Below are 26189 nucleotides of genomic sequence, written 5' to 3' on the forward strand. Positions count from 1 at the left end.
GGAGCTGGCCAGGGGACTCGAGGCCTATGGAGTTCTTACGAGTCCTTTTCGCCGGCTGCCGATGGGAAGCAAGGACCCTCAGCGGAAGCACGTCCTGTCGTTTCGGAGGCAGGTCTTTATGCTCCTCAAGGAGGGCCCCCAGTCTCTACCTCGCTCCCTGAGCTTCACGCTTGAGGGTCGGAGGTATATTATCTATTTGTCTGTGGGAGAGACTACGTGTTTTAAGTGCGGCGGCTCCTCCCACCTGGCTGCTCAGTGCCCTCAGGGCAAGGCGGCCGGACCATCGCCACCTGCGGCAGAGCCGAGAGACGGCGTGTCGACTTCTGGGACACGCGGCAGGCCCAGGGAAGCAGGGAGCTCTTCCTCCCAGCCTCCTTCCACCCCTACTCCATCTCAGGGGACGGGGGGCTCTGGTGTGAAACCATCGTCCAGTGGAGAGGCTGGTGCTACTACCCAGGCCCCGCCGCCGCCTCCCCCGTCTGTGGCGCCCCCTGCCCTCAGTGCGGGGGCCCCGCCGGCTGGGGGGGCAGGGCAGTCTGGCCCGTCCCCAGCACAGGGGCAGCTGCCCACTACCACCAAGAAGAAGAAGAAGGAGGACAAAGAGAGGAAGATGAAGGGGGCCTCTCAGGATGCCCTGCCCTCCTCGGCCAGTGCCGAGGGACCCCCCACTAAAGAGCCTGGCCCCGCTCTGGCTGCCATACCACCCACCCCGTTGGATGTAGCTGTCGGTGGGGCAGACTTAGCGGAGGGGGAGGGGGCTTCAGGGGTCCCTCTCCCCTCGCCTGTCCCCCAGCCTCCGGAGTCGGGCGGCGGCGGGGATGGTGGCGAATGCCTCTCTTCTGGTGGCCTGGCCTCGGGGGTGGCGGGAGAGTCTGCTACCCCCTTGGTCATGCCCCAGCCTGGTGGATTAGATGGAGAAGTTGACGAGATGGAGGTCCAGCTCACTGAGTCTCGCAAGAGGCGTCGTGAGCGGGATGGCCTCTCCCCCCCCAGGAAGACAGGGAATGCCCTCGTGGAGCCGGTCCTTGACTCGGACGATGAGAGGCGGCTGATGTGTCTAGACATCGAGGGTGTCGATGCTGCGGTTGCGGACGAGCTCCCGCCGGGGGTGCGGACTCGACGCTCTTCCTTAGGCAACATCCACCCCAAGCTGGCGGAGCCCCCCTGGGTCCCTCCAGACTATGGGGGACTCCTGTCCTTCTTGAAGTTAACTAAGGGGCAGAGGAACGTAGCAGGACGCATCACTCAGTGGTGCACAGACCCCAAAGTGTTCGTAAAGGGTGCCAGGGCAGCTGCCAAGCTCATGCAGCGGGATCTGGGCACACGCCAGATGGCTTACCGTTTGGAGAAGCTTGCCCAGAGGGTGAGAGCTGAGTGGGACTTGGGCGGGTCCCTCGACTAGAGTAGGGCACAGTAGGCCTTCCTTGACCTGTCTGTACTGCCTTGCTCTGCTCTTGGGTGCTCGTTCTTCCACCCGTACCTTGCTTTGCTCTTCCTCTCCCACACCCACATCCATGGCAGCCACAATCATTGGCACCTTCAACATCAACGGCTGTCGAGACTCGGTGAAGCGCGAAGCCGTCCTGGAGCTCCTGCGACAGAAGAGGCTGGCCGTCGCCTTCCTTCAAGAGACACACTCTGACAGATTCAACCAGGCGGCCTGGCGGGCTGCCTGGCGAGGACAGGTGTTCCTGAGCCATGGCACCAACCTTAGCGCTGGGGTCGCGACTCTCTTATCACCACAGCTGCAGCTTGACGCGGCGGTGCCGCGGGAGGTCATCCCCGGCCGCCTGCTGACCGTCCGCGTCACCCTCGCACAACACCGCCTGCTGCTCATCAACGTCTACGCGCCTTCCGACGGTCAGGAGAGGGTCGTTTTCTTCGAGACCTTGGCTGCCCTCCTGCGCGACGCTAGCGAGGATGATGACCTGCTCCTCCTCGGTGGGGATTTCAACTGCACCACTGCCCCGCGCCTCGACCGCACAGGGCCTGAACCCCACCTGCCCTCCGCTCGCAAGCTGCAATCTGCCTTGGAGGGGGCAGACCTCGTGGACATCTGGCGAGCCCTGCATCCTGATGCGTGCCAGTACACCTGGGCCAGGATGGGTGCCGGTGGTGTCACCATGGCTCGCCTCGACCGCCTTTATGTCACCAGGCACCACCTGCCACTCCTGCGCAGCAGCTGCATCGCTCCCTCGGGTCTGTCAGATCATGACCTAGCCTTCAGTGAACTGAGCCTGCCGGGGAGAGCCTGTGCGCGGGCACCTTATTGGTGTTTCAACGTCAGCCTGCTTCAGGACTCCTATTTCCGGGACTGCTTTGCCCACTTCTGGAGGAGCTGGGAAGCTGCGAGATCGAGCCACTCCTCCTGGAAGCTGTGGTGGGACGTGGGCAAGGTACAGATCCGAGCCTTTTGCCAGCAGTACACCCAGCTGGCCGTGAACGAGACGCGCCGACGTATCCGGGAGTTGGAGGAGGACGTGGCGGAGCTCGAGGCTGCTCTGCTGGCTGCTGGCAGCGACGCGGCACTGAGCGAGAGCCTCCGGTTCCGCAGGAGATGTCTGCGCGACCTGGCGGAGAGCGCGGCCCGCGGCGCGAGGATCCGCGCCCGTTGCCAGGAACTGGCGGAAACTGACGCCCCGACCCGCTTCTTTTTCAACCTGGAGCGGCGGAGGGCAGCGAGCAAAGTCTTGGACCATCTCAAGACTCCTGAGGGCCGGGTCATTACAGAGCCCGGCGAAATACGCGAACATGCCGTCGCCTTCTATCGTGACCTGTTTGCGGCCGAGCCGTCGTGCCCCGAGGCCACGCGGGAACTCCACGAGGGCCTACCACGTCTCGATGCCCTGGAGGCCGGAGAGCTTGAGCGGGACTTGTCCCTGGAAGAGCTGGCGGCCGCCACGGCCGGCCTCGCCTCCGGCAAAGCCCCGGGCCTCGATGGGTTGCCTGCTGAGTTTTACAAGACCTTCTGGCCTCTCCTCGGCCCCAGCCTCCTGCGCGTTTTCCAGGAGAGCCTCGCCGACAAGGTCTTGCCGATCAGCTGCCGCCGAGCGGTGCTGACCCTGCTGCCCAAGAAGGGAGACCTGGGCTACATGAAGAACTGGCGGCCAGTCTCCCTGCTGTGCGCGGACTATAAGATCCTGGCCAAAGCGTTGGCCACCCGCCTCCGCGCGGTCATGGCCTCTCTCACCGGGCCCGAGCAGAGCTACTGCGTGCCGGGCAGGACCATTCAAGACAACCTGTTCCTGCTGCGGGACCTACTCACGGCTAGCGAGCTCTTTGGCCTCGACATCGGCCTCATCTCTCTAGACCAGGAGAAGGCCTTTGACCGGGTGGGCCACGCCTATCTCTTCCGGACTCTGGAGGCCTTTGGTTTTGGGCCCCTCTTCACCGGGGCCCTCCGGGTCTTGTACCGAGACATTTCCAGCCTGCTCAAGGTGAACGGTGTGCTGTGTGCTCCGTTCCCCGCACGCAGGGGCATTCGTCAGGGGTGTCCGCTGTCGGGCATGCTCTACTCCCTGGCCATCGAGCCGCTGCTGCACACGCTGCGACGCCGCCTGAGTGGTGTGGCCCTGCCAGTGGCCACCGGCCCGTCCGCTAGGCCTCGTCTCCGGCTGTCGGCATATGCGGATGATGTCACCGTCTTCCTCAACACTCAGGAAGACGTGCGGGCCCTGGCGGATTGCCAGCGTGCCTATGAGCGCGCCTCCTCCGCCCGCATCAACTGGGCCAAGAGCGATACTTTGTTGCTTGGCGCATGGACTGGCACGCTCCCCCCGGACTTGCCGGGGGGGCTCACATGGCGCCGCGAGGGCCTCAAGATCTTGGTCGTGTTCCTGGGGCCACCGGCCTTCATGGCGCGTAACTGGGACGACCTCGAGGAGGGGGTGGAGGCCCGCCTGCAGCGGTGGCGCTGGCGCCTGCCCAGCCTTTCCTACCGGGGGCGCGTCCTTGTCATCAACAACCTGGCGGCAGCGACCTTGTGGCACCGGTGCGCCGTGCTCGACCCCCCACCGGATCTCCTGGAGAGACTCCAGCGCAACCTGGTGGACTTCTTCTGGGATGGGCGCCACTGGCTCCCACGAGCCGTCCTTCACCTGCCTGTTGCCGAGGGGGGCCAGGGTCTGGTTGACCTGGCCAGCAGGGTGGCGGCCTTCCGCCTGCAGGCCCTTCAGCGACTGCTTTACAGCGAGGAGCAGCTGCCATGGCAACAACTGGCGTGCCGGTTCCTACAGAGGGTCGGCGCCCTTGGCTTTGACCGGGAGCTCTTTTTGTTGACACCCACGCTCCTGAACTGGGCGGTGCTTCCGGCCTTTTATCGCAGCGTGGTACGAGCCTGGCAGGTCGCCTTCCGCCTCCAGCCTCGAGCCCGGACACTGTGTTTCCCGCAGCTGCTGAGGGAGCCTCTGGTGCACAACTCAGCCCTGTGGGGCTCCGTGCCGAGCCTGGCCTCTGCCAGCCTCACGGCCACCCTTATCCAGGCGCGTGTCCTCCGCCTGCACCATCTCCTGGACCCCGCTCGGTCAGCCTGGCTCTCGCCCGAAGCGCTGGCCACACGGCTGGGCGTACGCTCCATCCGCACCATGGGTCATCTCCTGCGTGACATCCGCGCCGCCCTCCCGCCGGTGGCGGCGGCCGCCTTGGACGAACATTTCCGTGCGCGCCAGATCCCGCGGGCCGCGGATGCCGCGACCGAGGCTTTCCCTTCGCTGCCGGTCACCCCGGCTGTGGCCGCGGAGTTGGCCGGTGGGCCGGGCACTCTGTTGCGGCTCCCCATGCCTCCCGATAGTGACACGGGTTGTCCCTTTGCTTCTCTATCGCGTAGAAGCTTGTATGCCTGGGTGGTCTGTGTCCGCCATGCTCAGGTGCTGGCAGGACGCCCCGATACACCGTGGCGACGGCGCCTGGGGCCACCGGCTTCCCCACCGGCCCACCCGGCGTGGCGCACATTGTATAAGCCGCCGACCGCCAAGAAGACTGGCGACCTGCAGTGGCGGTTGCTGCACGGCATCCTAGCCACTGGCACGTTTGCGTCCCACTTTGACCCAGCCGCTTCGACGGCCTGCCCCTTCTGCCCTGGGGGCGTGGAGGAGGATCTCTTTCACGCCTTCCTGGACTGTCCCCGCCTGCGGCCGCTCTTTGCCACCCTCGAGCTGCCGCTGCGGGCGCTGGGCAGGAGCCTCTCAGAGACCACCTACATATGCTCCTACGCGTACCGGGCGGCCGAGCGGGGCGCCATCTGCCTGGCCAACTTTTTGCTGGGCCAGGCCAAGATGGCCGTCCTCAAGAGCCGCCGTAACCGGCTTGCCGGCACCGGCTCAGACGATGCCCCGCGGCTCTTTGGCCTCCTAGTGCGGGCGCGCCTCTCGCTGGAGTTTGAGCACGCTGTGCTCCGGCGGGGGGTGCCCGCCTTCGAGGCACTCTGGGCCCTTGAGGGAGCGCTGTGCCACGTGGAGGACGGCCGTCTCAAATACGCGCTCTGATGTTGTGACCGGTCTGGGCGACCGGGCGGGCGCGGTGGCGGACTGTGGCTTCCGGCTTGTGCCGTGCCCTGGGCCCTCACCAAGCTGCTTTTGTTCATTTTCTCGGGGTGAGAAGTCGAAGGGTTTTGTACGTGTACTATGGGACAGGGAAGGGTGGAATTGTTCGTTTCTCGAGGGCTATATACATAAATAGCATGTTAGACACGATGTGTATTACTGCGAAGGTGTTTGTCACGGTGTGATGTTCTGAACGTCCGGGAATGGTTTCTCTTTGGTGTGGTTTGATGGTTTTTTTGCTTTCTGTACCTGATCTTTTGTGAAATAAAGTTGTCAAAAGTCAAAGTCCTTCCTTCCTTCCTTCCTTCTTTCCGCTTCGGATGCTTCGGACCAGGCTCGCTTGGAGCTGCATGGGGCGATCCCGAGCGTAAGACTCCCCGGCTTCCTATCTCTTTTCTTTCTTCACTCCCACCTCTCTAAAGGTCTCTAGCCTCTGTTTATTTCGCTTTCTGACTCTTTTCTTGCTTTTTTGCAGCTTTTTCCCCCACTTTTCTCTCCTCTCTCTTCCCTCCCCCTCTGCTTCCAGTTTCTTTGTCTGTGAGACGCTTCTTGCAGCCTTCTCTTTTACTGTCTCTTTCCCTTTCTTTCTCTTTTTTCTGTCTGCTTGTTACGGGGAGTTACCTTTTCCATTAGCCTGCCTTCCAGAGGTGCTCTTAATTAACCCTCCATCCCCCCCTCACCCCTTAGTTTTCCTTTTCTTTTTTCTTTTTGCTGTTTTAACCTCCCCCTTCCCCTGCTGCTTTTTTCCCCCCCACCGTCCTCCCCCTTTGTGGGGAGGTCTCTATTATCATTTGCCGCTTGAGGGGTGCCTTTTTTCTTTCCCCCCGCTCTTATTTTGTTCTATCCACGCTTTTTTTTTTTCCACCCCCCAAATCCCTCCCTCCCGCTTATCTTCACTTTCTGTTTTGGCCGCATTCCCGGGAGCTTGGCCTTGAGCTCCTGTGTTTAAGTTTTCTTTTCGTTCCCTTAGTGTTTTTTTTTTTTTTGCTTTGCAGTTTAACCCTGTCCTAGTGAGGATGGCTGCTCCTACACCTGGCAGTTGGCATGAGGATGTCTCTTGGGACCTCCCGCTGACGCATGGCCTGAGGGTTCATACCCCTCTCCATGTGGGACTCGAGGTTTGCATGGAGGCTCTGGCTGCGCTCCTGGGATGGCGTACCATCCGCTATGCGGGTCGTGTGAACATGGTCCCGATGATTTATTTGAGCACGCCTGCCTTGGTTGACAGGGTGTGTGCGGAGGGCCTAGACATTGCGGGCATCCACTACCCTGTCACGCCCCTAGAGACTCAGGCAGTGAGGGTGGTGATCTCTAACATCCCACCACATGTTTCTGATCGGGAGCTGGCCAGGGGACTCGAGGCCTATGGAGTTCCTACGAGTCCTTTTCGCCGGCTGCCGATGGGAAGCAAGGACCCTCAGCGGAAACACGTCCTGTCTTTTCGGAGGCAGGTCTTTATGCTCCTCAAGGAGGGCCCCCAGTCTCTACCTCGCTCCCTGAGCTTCACGCTCGAGGGTCGGAGGTATATTATCTATTTGTCTGTGGGAGAGACTACGTGTTTTAAGTGCGGTGGCTCCTCCCACCTGGCTGCTCAGTGCCCTCAGGGCAAGGCGGCCGGACCATCGCCACCTGCGGCAGCGCCGAGAGATGGCGTGTCGACTTCTGGGACACGCGGCAGGCCCAGGGAGGCAGGGAGCTCTTCCTCCCAGCCTCCTTCCACCCCTACTCCATCTCAGGGGACTGGGGGCTCTGGTGTGAAACCATCATCCAGTGGAGAGGCTGGTGCTATTACCCAGGCCCCACCGCCGCCTCCCCCATCTGTGGCGCCCCCTGCCCTCAGTGCGGGGGCCCCGCCGGCTGGGGGGGTGGGGCAGTCTGGCCCATCCCCAGCACAGGGGCAGCTGCCCACTACCACCAAGAAGAAGAAGAAGGAGGACAAAGAGAGGAAGATGAAGGGGGCCTCTCAGCATGCCCTATCCCTGTCAGGACCCTCCTCAGCCAGTGCCGAGGGACTCCCCACTAGAGAGCCTGGCCCCGCTCTGGCTGCCATACCACCCACCCTGTTGGATGTAGCCATCGGCGGGGCAGACTTGGCAGAGGGGAAGGGGGCTTCAGGGGTCCCTCTCCCCTCGCCTGTCCCCCATCTTCCGGAGTCGGGCGGCGGCGGGGATGGTGGCGAATGCCTCTCTTCTGGTGGCCTGGCCTCGGGGGTGGCGGGAGAGTCTGCTACCCCCTTGGTCATGCCCCAGCCTGGCGGATCAGATGGAGAAGTTGGCGAGATGGAGGTCCAGCTCACTGAGTCTCGCAAGAGGCGTCGTGAGCGGGATGGCCTCTCCCCCCCCAGGAAGACAGGGAATGCCCTCGTGGAGCCGGTCCTTGACTCGGACGATGAGAGGCGGTTGATGTGTCTAGACATCGAGGGTGTCGATGCTGCGGTTGCAGACGAGCTCCCGCCGGGGGTGCGGACTCGCCGCTCTTCCTTAGGCAACATCCACCCCAAGCTGGCGGAGCCCCCCTGGGTCCCTCCAGACTATGGGGGACTCCTGTCCTTCTTGAAGTTAACTAAGGGGCAGAGGAACGTAGCAGGACGCATCACTCAGTGGTGCGCAGACCCCAAAGTGTTTGTTAAGGGTGCCAGGGCAGCTGCCAAGCTCATGCAGCAGGATCTGGGCACACGCCAGATGGCTTACTGTTTGGAGAAGCTTGCCCAGAGGGTGAGAGTTGAGTGGGACTTGGGCGGGTCCCTCAACTAGAGTAGGGCACAGAAGGCCTTCCTTGACCTGTCTGTACTGCCTTGCTCTGCTCTTGGGTGCTCGTTCTTCCACCCATACCTTGCTTTGCTCTTCCTCTCCCACACCCACATCCATGGCAGCCACAATCATTGGCACCTTCAACATCAATGGCTGTCGAGACTCGGTGAAGCGCGAAGCCGTCCTGGAGCTCCTGCGACAGAAGAGGCTGGCCATCGCCTTCCTTCAAGAGACACACTCTGACAGATTCAACCAGGCGGCCTGGCGGGCTGCCTGGCGAGGACAGGTGTTCCTGAGCCATGGTACCAACCTTAGCACTGGGGTCATGACTCTCTTATCACCACAGCTGCAGCTTGACGCGGCGGTACCGCGGGAGGTCATTCCTGGCCGCCTGCTGACCGTCCGCGTCACCCTCGCACAACACCGCCTGCTGCTCATCAACGTCTACGCGCCTTCCGATGGTCAGGAGAGGGTCGTTTTCTTCGAGACCTTGGCTGCCCTCCTGTGTGACGCTAGCGAGGATGATGACCTGCTCCTCCTTGGTGGGGATTTCAACTGCACCACTGCCCCGCGCCTTGACCGCACAGGGCCTGAGCCCCACCTGCCCTCTGCTCGCAAGCTGCAATCTGCCTTGGAGGGGGCAGACCTCGTGGACATCTGGCGAGCCCTGCATCCTGATGCGCGCCAGTACACCTGGGCCAGGATGGGTGCCGGTGGTGTCACCATGGCTCGCCTCGACCGCCTTTATGTCACCAGGCACCACCTGCCACTCCTGCGCAGCAGTTGCATCGCTCCCTCGGGTCTGTCAGATCATAACCTAGCCTTCAGTGAACTGAGCCTGCCGGGGAGAGCCTGTGCACAGGCACCTTATTGGTGTTTCAATGTCAGCCTGCTTCAGGACTCCTATTTCCGGGACTGCTTTGCCCACTTCTGGAGGAGGTGGGAGGCTGCGAGATCGAGCCACTCCTCCTGGAAGCTGTGGTGGGACGTGGGCAAGGTACAGATCCGAGCCTTTTGCCAGCAGTACACCCAGCTGGCCACGAACGAGACGCGCCGACGTATCCGGGAGTTGGAGGAGGATGTGGCAGAGCTCGAGGCTGCTCTGCTGGCCGCTGGCAGCGATGCAGCACTGAGCGAGAGCCTCCGGTTCCGCAGAAATTGTCTGCGCGACTTGGCGGAGAGCGCGGCCCGCAGCACGAGGATCCGCGCCCGTTGCCAGGAGCTGGCGGAAACTGACGCCCCGACCCGCTGCTTTTTCAACCTGGAGCGGCGGAGGGCAGCGAGCAAAGTCTTGGACCATCTCAAGACTCCTGAGGGCCAGGTCATTACAGAGCCCGGCGAAATACGCAAACATGCCGTCGCCTTCTATCGTGACCTGTTTGCGGCCGAGCCGTCGTGCCCCGAGGCCATGCGGGAACTCCACGACGGCCTACCATGTCTCGATGCCCTGGAGGCCGGAGAGCTTGAGCGGGACTTGTCCCTGGAAGAGCTAGCGGCCGCCACGGCCGGCCTCACCTCTGGCAAAGCCCTGGGCCTCGATGGGTTGCCTGCTGAGTTTTACAAGACCTTCTGGCCTCTTCTCGGCCCCAGCCTCCTGCTCGTTTTCCAGGAGAGCCTCGCTGACAAGGTTTTGCCGATCAGCTGCCGCCGAGCGGTGCTGACCCTGCTGCCCAAGAAGGGAGACCTGGGCTACATGAAGAACTGGCGGCCGGTCTCCCTGCTGTGCGCGGACTATAAGATCCTGGCCAAAGCGTTGGCCACCCGCCTCCGCGCGGTCATGGCCTCTCTCACCGGGCCTGAGCAGAGCTACTGCGTGCCGGGCAGGACCATTCAAGACAACCTGTTCCTGCTGCGTGACCTACTCACGGCTAGCGAGCTCTTTGGCCTTGACATCGGCCTCATCTCTCTAGACCAGGAGAAGGCCTTTGACCGGGTGGGCCACGCCTATCTCTTCCGGACTCTGGAGGCCTTTGGTTTTGGGCCCCTCTTCACCGGGGCCCTCCGGGTCTTGTACCAAGACATTTCCAGCCTGCTCAAGGTGAACGGTGTGCTTTGTGCTCCGTTCCCCGCATGCAGGGGCATTCGTCAGGGGTGTCCGCTGTCCGGCATGCTCTACTCCCTGGCCATCGAGCTGCTGCTGCACACGCTGCGACGCCGCCTGAGTGGTGTGGCCCTGCCAGTGGCCACCGGCCCGCCCGCTAGGCCTCCTCTCCGGCTGTCGGCATATGCGGATGATGTCACCGTCTTCCTCAACACTCAGGAAGACGTGCGGGCCCTGGCGGATTGCCAGCGTGCCTATAAGCGCGCCTCCTCTGCCCGCATCAACTGGGCCAAGAGCGATACTTTGCTGCTTGGCGCATGGACTGGCACGCCCCCCCCGGACTTGCCGGGGGGGTTCACATGGCGCCGCGAGGGCCTCAAGATCTTGGGCGTGTTCCTGGGGCCACCGACCTTCTTGGTGCACAACTGGGACGACCTCGAGGAGGGGGTGGAGGCCCACCTGCAGCGGTGGCGCTGGCGCCTGCCCAGCCTTTCCTACTGGGGGCACGTCCTTGTCATCAACAACCTGGCGGCAGCGACCTTGTGGCACCGGTGCGCCGTGCTCGACCCCCCACCGGATCTACTGGAGAGACTCCAGCGCAACCTGGTGGACTTCTTCTGGGATGGGCGCCACTGGCTCCCACGAGCCGTCCTTCACCTGCCTGTTGCCGAGGGGGGCCAGGGTCTGGTTGACCTGGCCAGCAGGGTGGCGGCCTTCCGCCTGCAGGCCCTTCAGCGACTGCTTTACAGCGAGGAGCAGCTGCCATGGCAACAACTGGCGTGCCGGTTCCTGTAGAGGGTCGGCGCCCTTGGCTTTGACCGGGAGCTCTTTTTGTTGACACCCACGCTCCTGAACTGGGCGGTGCTTCCGGCCTTTTATCGCAGCGTGGTACGAGCCTGGCAGGTCGCCTTCCGCCTCGAGCCTCGAGCCCGGACACTGTGTTTCCCACAGCTGCTGAGGGAGCCTCTGGTGCACAACTCAGCCCTGTGGGGCTCCATGCCGAGCCTGGCCTCTGCCAGCCTCACGGCCACCCTTATCCAGGCGCGTGTCCTCCGCCTGCACCATCTCCTGGACCCCGCTCGGTCAGCCTGGCTCTTGCCCGAGGCGCTGGCCACACGGCTGGGCGTGCGCTCCATCCGCACCATGGGTCATCTCCTGTGTGACATCCGCGCCGCCCTCCCGCTGGTGGCGGCGGCCGCCTTGGACGAACATCTCCGTGCGCGCCAGATCCCGCGGGCCGCGGATGCCGCGAGCGAGGCTTTCCCTTCGCTGCCGGTCACCCCGGCTGTGGCCGCGGAGTTGGCCGGTGGGCCGGGCACTCTGTTGCGGCTCCCCATGCCTCCCGATAGTGACACGGGTTGTCCCTTTGCTTCTCTATCGCGTAGAAGCTTGTATGCCTGGGTGGTCTGTGTCCGCCATGCTCAGGTGCTGGCGGGACGCCCCGATACACCGTGGCGACGGCGCCTGGGGCCACCGGCTTCTCCACCGGCCCACCCGGCGTGGCGCACATTGTATAAGCCGCCGACCGCCAAGAAGACTGGCGACCTGCAGTGGCGGTTGCTGCACGGCATCCTAGCCACTGGCACGTTTGCGTCCCACTTTGACCCAACCGCTTCGACGGCCTGCCCCTTCTGCCCTGGGGGCGTGGAGGAGGATCTCTTTCACACCTTCCTGGACTGTCCCCGCCTGCGGCCGCTCTTTGCCACCCTCGAGCTGCCGCTGCGGGCGCTGGGCAGGAGCCTCTCAGAGACCACCTACATATGCTCCTACCCGTACCGGGCAGCCGAGCGGGGCGCCATCTGCCTGGCCAACTTTTTGCTGGGCCAGGCCAAGATGGCCGTCCTCAAGAGCCGCCGTAACCGGCTTGCTGGCACCGGCTCAGACGATGCCCCGCGGCTCTTTGGCCTCCTAGTGCGGGCGCGCCTCTCGCTGGAGTTTGAGCACGCTGTGCTCCGGCGGGGGGTGCCCGCCTTCGAGGCACTCTGGGCCCTTGAGGGAGCGCTGTGCCACGTGGAGGACGGCCGTCTCAAATACGCGCTCTGATGTCATGACCGGTCTGGGCGACCGGGCGGGCGCGGTGGCGGACTGTGGCTTCCGGCTTGTGCCGTGCCCTGGGCCCTCACCAGGCTGCTTTTGTTCATTTTCTCGGGGTGAGAAGTCGAAGGGTTTTGTACGTGTACTATGGGACAGGAAAGGGTGGAATTGTTTGTTTCTCGAGGGCTATATATATAAATAGCATGTTAGACAAGATGTGTATTACTGCAAAGGTGTTTGTCACGGTGTGATGTTCTGAATGTCCTGGAATGGTTTCTCTTTGGTGTGGTTTGATGGTTTTTTTGCTTTCTGTACCTTATCTTTTGTGAAATAAAGTTGTTAAAAGTCAAAGTCCTTCCTTCCTTCCTTCCTTTTTAGCCTCAGGAGGTCTGCTAGGTCCCTGGAGAGCCAGGGGGCTGCTGTGCCCTCTTTCTGCCTTTCCTCCGAGATGGAATAGACTTAGTTTGTGCATTGAGGATCGCTCCCTTGAGGAGCAACCACTCTTCTTGAACTCCCCTCTCCCTGTGGTCACAGTCCCTTAGGGCCTCACTGACAAGCCTCCTGAGCTTGTCGAAGTCGGCTTTCCTGAAGTCAAGGACTTGCGTGTTGCTGACTGACTGCCAGCTTTTCGGCGGATGGTGAAGGTGATCAGCTCGTGGTCGCTGTCACCCAGCTTCCCATCGATCACTAGGTCGCCGACTAGGTCATCCCCAGTAGCCAGTACCAGGTCGAGCAGCGCTTTGCCTCTCGTTGGCCCATAGACTTCTTGAGTCAGGTAGAGGTCATCCACGCACGAGAGGAAGCTCTGAGACAGCTCAGATTTTGCTGAGCGATCCTCCCACGAGATGTCTGGGTAATTGAAGTCACCCATGACAATGGGTGACTTCAATTACCCAGTCACCCATGACAATTCCTGTCAGCACCTTTAGTTACTACTATGCTTTTTAGTGTTTCTACAGCATAGATTGAGGATGAGGGAAGCCTTCAATACCGTGACTCATCCCAAACTATTTTTAATAAGAGGAGAGTACAGTATACTCATATACCTTCCTGTACAGGCTAGCACAGTGTTTGTCAACTGGGGGTACACATACCCCTAGGAGTACTTAAAAGAGTGATAGGGGGTACGCAGAACTGATGTGACTGATAATTGCCATGTGTGTGAGTGCAGCCACAGCACAGCACATGCAGAGCCAAGAGTGCAGCCCAGTCACATAGAGAGCAGCTGGGTCTGGCTGGTAAGTCTGTTGTGAGGGAATGGGCATGGGGGAAGGAGTGGGGCTGGGGTAGGGGCTGCCCATTTGGGGCAGGGCATGGGACTGAGCTGTGTGAGGGTGGGGTAGCTCCTGCCACTATGCTATGTGTACACTGGGAGGGCATGGAGGGTATGTGCCCCCAGATCTGTGTGCAGTGTGGGGTGGGCTGCCACTGTGGGCTGCAGTCAGGGTGGTGTTGAGCTCTTTCTGGTGGGGGCTGGTCCAGGCTGTTCTCAGGGTTGGTGGGCTACACTGAATTTTGGAGTGGCTGCAGACCCCCTCTGCTCATAGCCCCACTCCTGTAGGCCCCTTCAGTGAGGGAGTGAGTGGGCTGGGGCTGGGCCTGGGGCAAGCACTGCCCAACTGGGTCAAAGCATGGAATGGAGCCATGCGTGGCTTGTGCTGGGGGTGGTGGCTCCCACTGCTCCATGCACCCTGGGAGGGCATGGGGGGCATGTGCCCCCAGATGTGCTTGCAGGGTGGGGCAAGAGTAGGCTGTTTCTGGCATGGGTATGGGGCTGGGCTGCACTGGGAGAGGGTGTTGTGGGGGCTATGGCAAATTCTGGAGTGGCTGCAGCCCCTCTGAAAGCCCCCTCCCAGTGCCACTGCTGCCTGCCCTGAGCACAGTCCAGCATAGCCCCCACTGGGAAGAGCCTGGTACAGTCCTGGCCCCAGCCTGCCCATGGGGATGGGTAGTGGTGGGAGCCATCTGCCCCAACTCAGCAGCCCCTTCCCCAGCTCCACTCCCTCCCCCACCGCTGGGGCCTCAATCTGCCCCCCCTTGCAGAGGCAGCCCCACTTGCAGTGGCAGTCTGCTGCGTGTAGGTCTTAGGGCACACACCCCTCCATGCCCTCCTGGGGTGTGCACAGTGGTGGGAGCTGTCCTTCCCTCCCTGCACCCCCTGGATGAGCTGCTCACAGCTCCGTCCCATGGCCTGCCCTGGCTGTACAGTGCCTGCCACAGCCCCACTCCCTCCCTTACCACAGGGGCCTCAATCTGCGCCCCCCTCTTAAAAACAAGAAAAAAATATAAAGGGGTACATAAGCTGAAACTTTGATACAGAAGTGGTACACTTGTTAAAAAAGGTTGAAAACCCCTGGGCTAGCACGATTCTCTAGATTAAAAGGATTGTATTTATTCATTCTTATATAGACTGAATAACCTGGAGTAAGGCTGTCTCTGCCTGAGTTTTCTGTTTCAGGTATTACCACACCAATTTAAACAATGGGGGATGAAGAATTACATATACATAGCAGTGAGACTTTATTATTTCTGATGTTCTGGCTGACATTTTATAGTCCATTTCTTAGTTCTGATTTTATACCTCAAGGCAAAAAAAAATGGTTAAAGTTAGTTTTATATAAAAATGTACAACAGACGGTAGGGAATTTTTTTGGTACTAGAACTCTTTTAGCTGACCCACAAAGAAGTTACTGAAGAATTCATTTGCTAGGCTTACCAGCCAGCACTAAAAAAGCAGTAGAGTTTTTCTTGATAAAATGGCTTCATGGTCCATGGCTTTGAATTTTCTGTGATTGTGGTTAGAAATTTTAGCATTTATATTTCTTTTGAAATATCTTCTTGTTTTTAGGGCTGTATTACATTTAGACCCTGGCACAGAGGAAAGCCCAGACATGTCTTCAATCACTGTGAATAATCCCATGTAAATCAATTGGACTATTTGGTATGTGAAGTGAAGCCTCTGCTTAACTTGTCCAGAGTGTTTTGAATCATTCAGGTTAATTAGGTCTGTATTTATTCTGTTCTTTTTTTAGGTACTGCTTCTCAGACAGGTTTTTTTTCATATTTCATGTTAGTCTAGTAACCAAAGAACAAAAAATGACTGGGAAGTTGTAAGCTATACTTTTTATTGGGTTACCTGAATAAATCAAATTAGGCACCGATATTTACTTACTGTAAACTTCAGACAATAAACTACTGTTCAGTTATGTCTGTAGCAAATGCTATAAACTAAAGGTCAAAGACTAATTTTATTTTTATTATATCTCTGTCATACAAGTGTCATGAGGATTAAATAGTTAATATTGGAAAAACATTCTGAGATTAAAAAACACTAAGCAAATGCTAAATAGCTATTAGTAGTGGTTACAATATGAGCCTTGTCATTCTAGAAATCTCTTCATTGGGGAAAACAAGGAAAAGCAACAAGCATGCTGAAATTGGAGCTAATGCAGAACTCATCAGCCTCAAGGGGAATTTGCTTTACACATTTGAGATTCTACTTAGGTTTTACTTTCCAGTCATGTGTCAAATATGTAATACACATAGCAACATAAGATTTCCCATATTGGGTCTGACCATTCTTGTAGGACAGCATTTGACATAGGACAGTGGCCAAAATATACCTTCTCTGAACTGATAACATTTACAATCAAAAGCAAGAATGGTTATCATCTAGCTGGCAAGTAAATTAAGATACCATCTCAGAATAAAATATAAAAGGAGCAGTATCTGTTGTTCTTTTTGCTCCTTCATGGCATTGCTGTATTCAATTGGACAGCAAATACTGACACTCCAGCAGCAATAAACAGTTCTGGCTAGATTATACTATCCTAAGGCTCCATCATGCAGAACAAAAAATGAAAGGTAAGGACACATTCAAAGGGAACTCAGGACACGATACAGAAGAAGAGCTACCAAGTAAATGCTTATAAGTGGGACCGTGTGAGTGCATAGATACATATGTTAGAAAATCAGTATTATCTTTGGGATCCTTTTATTTTAGAGATAAATGGGTGAGCAATTTGTTCTTTGTCTAAGACACTATGGGTGCATTTATACATGCACATTGGTGATGTGTAGGAGGTGCACGCAGGTGCATGTGCATTGCCTGAGATTGGTGGTGTCCCCCTGTGATTGGCTGCCACTGACGCTGCCAGTAGCGCCTATTGGCGGTCGGTGCTCACCACTGCCTCCTCCCCCACTGCTGACACCACCATGGCCGTGCGTGGAAGCTCCCCGCTCGCTGCTGCCATGCTGCCGGTGCTGCCACTGCTGCGGGCAGTCGCCATGCCCCCCCAGCCTCTGGAGGCATGTGTCATTCATGCATGTGCATTAATGTGCTGTTGCTAGTGCAGATTAAGTTTAGTACCTCTAATATGAGTTACTACATAAATGTGCAGTTACCAGTGCTAATGTGCAGTAGCAATGTTGCATGATCTTTTTGTGATGCTTAATGTGCAGTAGATTAAGTCTACTGTGCATTAACACAGTTTTTGCCATGATACCTTAATGCACAGTAGAATTAGTCCACTGAGCATTAAGTGGCTTGTGTAGACATGCCACCTGAAGGGTATATATTTCAATGGAGGTGGAAATAAGAAATTAAAGGGTACACAGTAGGAGATGACAAGTAAGCAGTAGATATAAATTGTGATAAAACAAAGCATCAATATGAGGATGGCATTAAAAACCAACACTGTTAATTGGAATCAAGTCACAGGGCTTTCCTTCTTGGAAAAGGAATAGGTGCTTGTTTTTGGCAGAAGAACAAAGTGCATGAGAGTAAGAACCATTTAAAAATGGTACAAGCTGACATGGCAGCAAGTGAGATAAATGCTTATCCCATAATCATTAACTCCTGGCAGTGCTATAGTTTTATGCTGCAAAAATTCAAAAGAAGGAGAGGAATTATATTTGCCAAATATAATTATATGGAACAAATGAGGCAACTGTACTTGTCTGGACTTCTTTAAATTTTGCAATAAAGTAGGCCCCCAAACAGGTGAGCCACATCAAACCCAACAGTGTCAACGTCTAATAAAACAGTGAACTTTAATACAACTTTGGACAGCAGTCTGATAATAAACATTGTAATTTGGCTCATATGTTAGCTACAGAGAATGAGTGTTAAAGGAAGTAGTATGACATACAGGGAGTATCTCCTGCTGGTGGTCCCAAATCTTTGAAGGAATTTGGTGACATCTGATTTTTGTTTTAGCAAAGAGAACAGAATGCTTGACCTTCATGTTATCAATGCAGCAGGACCTCCATGTTATCAAGGTAACAGGTGACCCATCTCTCCCTGTCCACTGGCTGACTTTCCCCTCTGTCACTTGTAAAAAAACAACAGAAGTCACTACTAAAAGAAACTCAGATAAGTGGGCTAAGCAACTTCTAGGAGAGAATGTAGAGGGCATTCTTGACCCACAGTTCAGTACAGAGCTATCATACAAATATATGACAGTACAGTACCCAGTAATCAGTTTAACCCTCTGGTTCAAAAATTCTTATTGAGATTAAATTGTAGTAATTTCTTATATATAAGATGAACAGAGTGGAGGCTGCCTAGATTTGCATATGACTATTCAATTTCTTTTCAATTATCCATTTTTATTTTTTGAGTATTCACATGCATGCTCCTGGGTATAACCATGAACTGCATCTGACTGGGGGGCTTGGTGGAAACATGGTGGGACTACTCATGGTGGGGTAGCTCCTATAAAATGGAGGTTGCAATCTCCAGAGTAAGGTGAGTGTATCATGCCTCAAAACCCTAGCCCCCACTGCCTTGTGGGTACTCCTTGGTTGGAGAAAGGCTAAAGGACACCAGCTTTACAGAAACACACCCTCGCTGAGAGGTTAGGCAGTCAGCAGCAGTTCTTACCTGTTGCTCACTGGCAGAAGCTACAGTCATCAAGGCACTGAATATCTGGACTGGGTCTGGCCTTTGGATTCTGTCTCAGTGGTTTAAAGGGTGGATGGTAGGTCTTGGGAAGCCTCCATGCCTCTATACTCTTGCGTAGGCATACACGTCAAAGGTCTTGGTGTGATTGTCACAGGACTCTGTACAAGTGAATTCATTGGCCACCTGACTGGACCCTTTATGCATACACCATGATCTAGAGGATTAACAATTGCCTACTATATTTACATGCAAAATATGAGGGTTTTCAGTTTAGTAAAGCTGAACTTGGATTTAATTTCATCTTGTCTTGCCCAGGAATCCTCAGTGACCATAACAATGTCACATGATAGGAGGGAGATGTGGCAGAAGGAGGAATGGCGAGGGAGGCATAAGGAGAAATAGATGTTTTTAACTCATTCATAGCTTTTAATGCTAGAAGACACAATTACAATACATAGTCTGGCCTTCTGCTTAACACTGTAAGATTTCATTCATTTCATTCAGTAAGTCCTCTACTGAGCCTGGTAACTTGTATTTGAATAACATGCATCTTCCAGAAAGCCATCCAGCCTTGAATTAACAACAGAATGAAACTGAGAATCTACCACTCTTCTATCATTTGTTCCAGTGGTTAATCACTATAACTGTAAAAAAAATTGCACCTAATTGCTAACTTCAGTTTTTTTGGCTTGTTTCCAGCCCCTGGTCTTTATTATGTCTTTTTCATTTAGCTTAAAGTACCAGGTATTTTAATACCAGGTATTCTCTCTCTGTGAAGGAGTCATGTTTGATCTTCTTTTTGATAAACTAAGACTGAGCTTGGTTAGTCTCATGTTGCACATGGTTTTTTTTCCTGCCCTGAAATAATTTATGCAACTCTTATTTGCACCCTTTTTAATTTTTCAACATCCTTTCTAAAAAGTGGACACAAGAAAATGATTGAGCTGGACCAAAATGGATTGGTGAGAATTAATCTTATTTTCATATACGCCAGCAGAATAACATAAAATAACATGCGGGTAAAATACAAAATACTTTGCATTTTGGAAAAAGATTATAAATAGAAACTTATCTATGTTATCACTTGCTGCTCTGTTGGATGATCTCTAAAGGAGTCTTTTTGTCTTTTTACGTACAAGTAGTTGAGGCATTGTTCATTACAAGCAGATATTTATAGTATGCAGACTGGGGAATGTTGCCACTCTGGTGACATTTTGTCCGAAGAGGGGGCTATAGGGGAAAGATTTAAAGATTCCACTTCTGTGCTATTATCATTGTTTTGGGAAAGGATGTTCTAACACTAAGGACCACCCTCTCAAAGACACATCCATGAGATACTTTTACTAGTTCCAGCTGACACATGTACACAGCACTGACCGCATTCAGGTACCTGATGTGTGCAGGCCAGTGCCTTTTAGTGAGTCTGCATTCACTATCCCCCTCTTAAACACTAGGCTATAGAGGCACAGACAAGCCTTTGCTGTTTCACTTAATCTCTCCAGTTATCTTGAAGGATTTAATGTACACATTCAGATTACTCTGCTAACAGCTGATTAATCAGTTAATTGGCGTTCATTGCATTGTTTTTCAGTATTCCAATGATGCCATCTAGCAAAGGCTACAAAAACATGTAATTTACTGGTGACTCTTCTAGATGAACATTGCAAGTTGACATCATTTGAACTAACTAGAGAACATGGCCTGCCTACTCATCCTTGGATTTATTCAGCATGTCACCTTTGACAGTCATTGGCACATACCAGTAGGAGGTTTTGGCTTATTCTCAATAGATTTTAGAGAAACCACCACTGACCTGAGGCTTGGTTATCCTTCCTTGCCTTCTCTGTCTCAGACACAGTGTAGTAGCAAAACCAGTGTTTCAAGCATGGTAGATAGACTAGCTTCTGACATTTGTCTACAAGGCTCTCATCCCATAACATGCTTCTGTACAGTTGAACACTTAAGCTTAGATGGGCTTCAGTGGAAGTTCACCTACCCGACAGCGGGCAGTGAGATACAGCAAATGCCGAGTTAAAACTGAATTTAATAGAATCCACCACCACAAAGATTCACCATGGAATTTAATGTTATTGCCTGGGGATGTAGCTGCATGGCTTGCAGGCTGTTACCTTGATGGCTAAGACCAGCCACCGTGCTTTGAAAACAGGAATCACAATTTAATTTCCTTTGTATGGGAGTGTTAGTTTGGGGAGTGGGCCATATTGAGATACACAGTGGAACAATTATTTCCCAAAGCCTGAACTGTCTATAACTCACTCTCAGCATTTAGCTCAGACCATACCAGTTTATTGATGTAAGCCAGACAACCAAATGTCACTCCATATAGGACCTTCAGTAGTGTAGGAAGCAGTTATGGAATAAGGAGAAATAATACCTGGGAGAAGGTTTCATATAAGAGATGATTAAAAATAATCATGTTAATACAAATCCAAGGCTGAGTTACTGCCATGATACCACATATCATGGCTGGACAAAAGGATTGTGACTCAGATCTGCTGTTCTAAAGAAGAGATCTCTCTTTTCAGCTAATGGGGAATTGCCATTCACTGCTAACAGTATAAGGTCTATACAATAGTATTAAAAAATCTTCATTCCAGCCATTTTTTTTATAATACAAAAAAAAGTCTCTGGACTTCATATTTCTGGGGGTCAAAAATATACAACTCTAAAGCAAGGAGGCACAAAATTCCTGTAACCTTGTGCTTTGGACGGCTCTCTTAATAATCTAATTTTTGGTGTGAGAACATTCTAAATAGCCAAAAATTTGGTGTTGGTGAAAATATGCATATATATTATACTCATATTTATGTATGTATTTACATATGTATATGGGTGTATCCATGCACACATATGAAATGTTATCTGGAGCATTAGCACAGAAATCATAAATAGTACATTATCAACAACCTGTACTCTACTGAATGATGGTTCAGAAAAGTTAGCAAAGTATGACCAACAAATTAGGTCAAAGTCCAAAAGATGTCTGCCACACTGTGTTTAATTAAGCAATTATACCACAGAGCAGAAGGTCTGAAGGATACAATTCACTTCCTGAAATGTTTGAGTTCTTATCAACCAGTTAACTAAATAACGGTAAACATGAGTCTCATATCATAAACGAAGCCGCCAAAGCCAGGCACTTGAGGTCAGGTTTTCAAGAGTTCACACCCATTACTCCCCTAAATAGACTAATCAGATCTTCCATCAAAAGTTCCACACCCAGAAGTTCTGATGACTTCGTAACAATAGTTACTTTGTGAGTTTTGATGTTTGTGTCATTTTGCACCAACGTACATGGAAAAAAAAATCAAGTTCTTGAGTAGGTGTCTGGTGCAGCCAGTTAGCCTTTTAACAAGTGCGGTAGAGTGGACAGTGGCCTCATTGGTGTCACTGTGAGTTCCTCAGGGATCTAGAAGACCCTCTTTCATGGGCCAGCCATTTTTTCCCTTGTTAATCCCAAATAGCCAGTGAGATGGATCCTGTGCAGTGGAGGTCTCAGTTTTTTGGTGTGAGAACATTCTGTAAAGGTGTCAGATCATTAAGTGTGATTCCCTTAATTATTTTGTGTTATGAAAGGGGAAGTAAAGGAAATGAGGAGGATCAGGGCAGACAATTAAAGGAACCACAGAGGTAACTTCTCTTTTTTTGGTCCTTATTGAAATGAACTTTTTGTTAAGGAGGTTTTTATGTCATGTTAAGTCTTTCCCTCTGAAATGTGAAATATCTTGACATTCCTTGGTATATGGGATGAAACTGAGAATTGTCTGGGGTGTCTGCTTCTTTCAAATGGAGGCAAAACCAATGTTGAGAGCACTTGCGGTTATTTAAGATTTTTTGGCACGTCACACAGCAGGATGAGTTAGCCTCAGTATGTTGGCCAAATTCCTGTTTGGGTTACTGCATGCTGCCGGCCTAAATCCTCTCTCAGTTTCAGTCAGATTAAGTATTCTTTTTCACTTCCTCCCCAAACTTCATGGCTCTGGCCCATGTCTATGGCAAACCAGCCTCTGTATAGAGCTCTGAGGAACTGCTTTTCACAGTGCAGGAGCAGTTCTTTTATATGAACTTAAACATATCTGTGAAAAAAATGACTTTTATAAAAAAATAACAATAAATCTGCAGCTGCTTGGAGCCAGTGAAAGACAGCAAGTTAAATGAGCATGGGTTGGGGGGGGTCAGAATGGCTGAATTATCAAAAGCAAACTGAGCGGAGGGTGAGTCAAAGCAGTTTTTTATACAAATGTGGTTTTATTTGCTATTAAGGAAAAAAGGATCAGAAGGAAAAGGTATTTTTTAAAAGCTTTTCTTATGAATTTACAATAGGATACACTTAGCCCAAAGGCAATTTTAGGAAAAAAGGTCCCTTGCATTCATGCTATACCTTCATTAATCCCATTCATCTAATAGCAGGGTAGATCATATGAAATTCCTGCCTCCCAGTTAAGGAGTTAACTCCTATAGGAGTTAAACGTCTATAGAATGCATATAATCAACTACCTTCATGTTTCGGTGAGTAGCTCTTCTCATTGTTAAGGTCCTGTTTAAGGGGGGATTTTCTGTGCTAGCACTTGGCATGAATTTGGTGCACATTCACTGCTAGAACACTTTTTAGCTTATGTTCAACCTCTGCTTAACTACTACTGATTAACTTGGTGTAACAAATGAGTTGCTTCTAATAAGTTATTACCACTTTTACATTAGGCTTTTTCGTATGTCCGTGGCTTGGCAATAGCCTTCCCAAACTTAATTTTCTGTGTACAGTTTGTGACTATTAAAAGTCTTAGACTAGCCATTCTGGAAATTGGAGCCCTTCACCTATAGTCCAGAAAACAGCAATGCAGTTTTACATGCTTTACTGTGCCGCATTGAGCACTTCTGGGGGACAGGGAGGTGGGGGGTGTTGTTTATATCAAAGCCTCAGCCACATTCCCATTTTGTCTCTATTCCCATTCTGGCTCTCTGCTGAGACTGCCAACAAGGTGCTGTTTCCATATAAAATTCTGAGAGGTAATTGAAGCAGCATAATCTCCCATGGGACCCCATTTCCTGGCTGCTTTTGAGAAGCTGCCTGGGAATTCAGCCCCGCTGGAGTCGCCAGGCTATTCCCTGTGTTAGGGGAATATAAAAGCTTTCTGATTTCATCCTGCAGGTCTTTCCATGGACAGCAGTGACTGGATCTTCAATCCTATGTGTAAATGGCATATCTCCTGTTCATAGGCAGTGGAAGGCCAGGGCTAATGGGTTTTAGACCCCCCAAAATGCAGGGCACCTGGCTGTGGGCTCTGGGCAGCTGCAGCGAGAGTGGGGAGGGGCGTGCACAAAGCCAGGATCACAGCCTGGTGTGTGGATGACTGGCTGCACACAAGTTGCTCATCTGGGGGACGCACTCCTGTTGCTACATGCACCCCAGGAGGGCATGGGGGTCATGTGCCCCCAGATCTGCGTGTGGGGGGGGCTATAGGGGAGGCTGTAGCCACCCCAAAATTCACCATAGGATCCCCGACCCTGCCTCCCAGTGCCACTGCTGCCCACCCTGAGCACAGCCCAGCCTAATCCCCCTGCCAGGAAGACCCTGGCACAGCCCCCAGCCCCAGCCTGCAGTGGCAGCCTACTCTTGCCCCTTGTCCTGCGCACAGATCTAGGGGCACACACCCTCCATGCCCTCCTGAGGTGCATGTAACGGTGAGAGCCACCACCCCCTCCCCCTGCCCCACGGATGAGCAGCTCCCGGCTCTGTCGTGCACCCCACTCTACCCCAGCTGTGCAGCGCCTGCCCCTCCCCCCAGCCCCACTCCCTCCCTCAGCACCGTGGAGGGAGGGCAGATTGAGGCCCCAGCAGTGAGGGAGGGAGTAGGTCACAGGCAGAAGCAGGGGCTGGGGTGAGTGGGGCCCTGGCTGGCCTGGATGGTGGGACAAGTGGAGGCCTGGGGGACACTTGCCCCTCCCCCCCCACCATGTGTGCGCAGGGCAGAGGCAGCTGCTGCTGTGCACTGGGCTTTGTTCTCTTTTGCAGCTGCCTTGGGAACAGCCAATACCATGTGCCTGCCACTACTGGGCTGTGCTGCACCCCCTGGCCGCCCAGCAGTGGAACGCATGTGACATTGCATAGCTCTCAGGGCAGTGGGGCTCAAAGTCCAGTGCGCAGCAGCAGCTGCCTCAGCCCCACGCAAAGATCGCCGGGGGGGGGGGGGGGAGTATGCCCTTCAGGCCTCCGCTTGTCCCACCACCCAGCCCAGCCAGGGCCTCATTCACTGTAGCTCCTGCTCCTGCCTGTGCCCTGCTCCCTCCCTTACCAGTGAGGCCTCAATCTGCACCTCCCATGGCCCTTTCCCCTCTTCCTGCCCTTTCCCCCACAGACTTACCTACTGGGGCAGGGGGGAGTACATCTGTGTGCATGTGCACACATACTCAGCCCCCCCAAATAATTTTTTCTTCCTCCACCTATGCCCCTGCTACAGTGAATGGACATGAAATCACAGTGTTTGTGAGTACTGGTGCTGTGTTTGTTTTATAGGGGCAGTTAGTATGGTGAGAGTGCACACAAATCATGCATGTGCAAATGATGTGTCAGCAATCATGCACTGCTGTTCTCAAAAATCATGTCCTAGAGTGCCTGGCAGCAAGGAGATTAAATATATTACAAGTTTCAAACATGTAGAGACCAAATTCAGATGCACAGACAATTGCCAGGTACATACATTACATTTTTACCGGTATAAGTGATTAAACACCAGTCTATACTCAAAACAGAACAGAAGTTTGGCACACAGAGTGGTTTAAAAATGGCCAAACCTGGTCTAAGATTTGCCCTCTCCCTTCCACCAAAGGGAAAATGTGTGTTGTTTTCACTACTGATCTAAACTGTGCCACTTACAGAAAACTGTGTAATTTAGATCGTGTTGCCTCAGGCTTTTTGCATGTCTGTACCTAGCCTTTATGATCTAGGTCAGTTAACAGCAAAGGTATCTCAAGCTACCTCACACCTAGAGCTGTGAGCTATCTGATAAGCTATATCCGGTTTCTCTGTTTGAACTGCACACTCGTTGGCTACCTCATCCATATTACCTGACAGACAAGGATAGCAGGGACCTGCTCAGTAATCACAGACATAAATATGGATGTGGCTGACCTCTTTGACTTCTGACTTTAATCAAAATCACATGGAGCTTCATGCAGCAGTAAGTGGGAAAAAGGCAACTTTTCAGTAATGAGGGAGCAATTCTTCTGAAATAAAACTAAGTGAATTGATGTCATAAAGCATGGCATGCTTGTACAAAGTTGAAAAAGCTTTAAGATAATGCAGTCACTTCCCAAGAAGATGACTGCAAATGCTTTAGCAAAAATAGAAAGAAGAGCTTGGAGATGGGAGACTGCTGCTTTCTCTTTGTATTTAAAAATAATTCCCTCCTCCTTTTGCTAACACATAGGTCAACTCTCCTTCCTAGTCTTCTATGCTCCCTAAACTGAAACTTGTACTATACTTAATCCACTTGCTGCCAGGCAGTCTAAGAAGTGATTTTTGAGAACAGTGTATGCATGACTGCTGATATATCATTTGCACGTGTATGATTTGTGTGCGCCCTCATCATGCTAACCTGATCATTTGCAGATGACTGACAAAAACTAACTTTACAATATCACTTTACCACAGAAAAATAAGAACAATTATTTAGCTTCTGGTTAAAATGGTTCTAATTACTACATAGCATTTATGATATGGATCTTCCACTGGTGAAATTTAATGGCCCACTGGAAGTCATTGCTTATGAGGCTGAATGTCATAATAAGTTTCCTTATTTAAAATTGGCTTAATGATACATTATAGTCAGAAGACTATGTTAATAAGAAGGTATTTCCCCCCAAACCTACCATGTAATAGAAAATTGTTGCAGGGATTT

The sequence above is a fragment of the Alligator mississippiensis genome, chromosome 3 (genome assembly GCF_030867095.1).
Source record: "Alligator mississippiensis isolate rAllMis1 chromosome 3, rAllMis1, whole genome shotgun sequence".
Taxonomy (NCBI): Eukaryota; Metazoa; Chordata; order Crocodylia; family Alligatoridae; genus Alligator; species Alligator mississippiensis.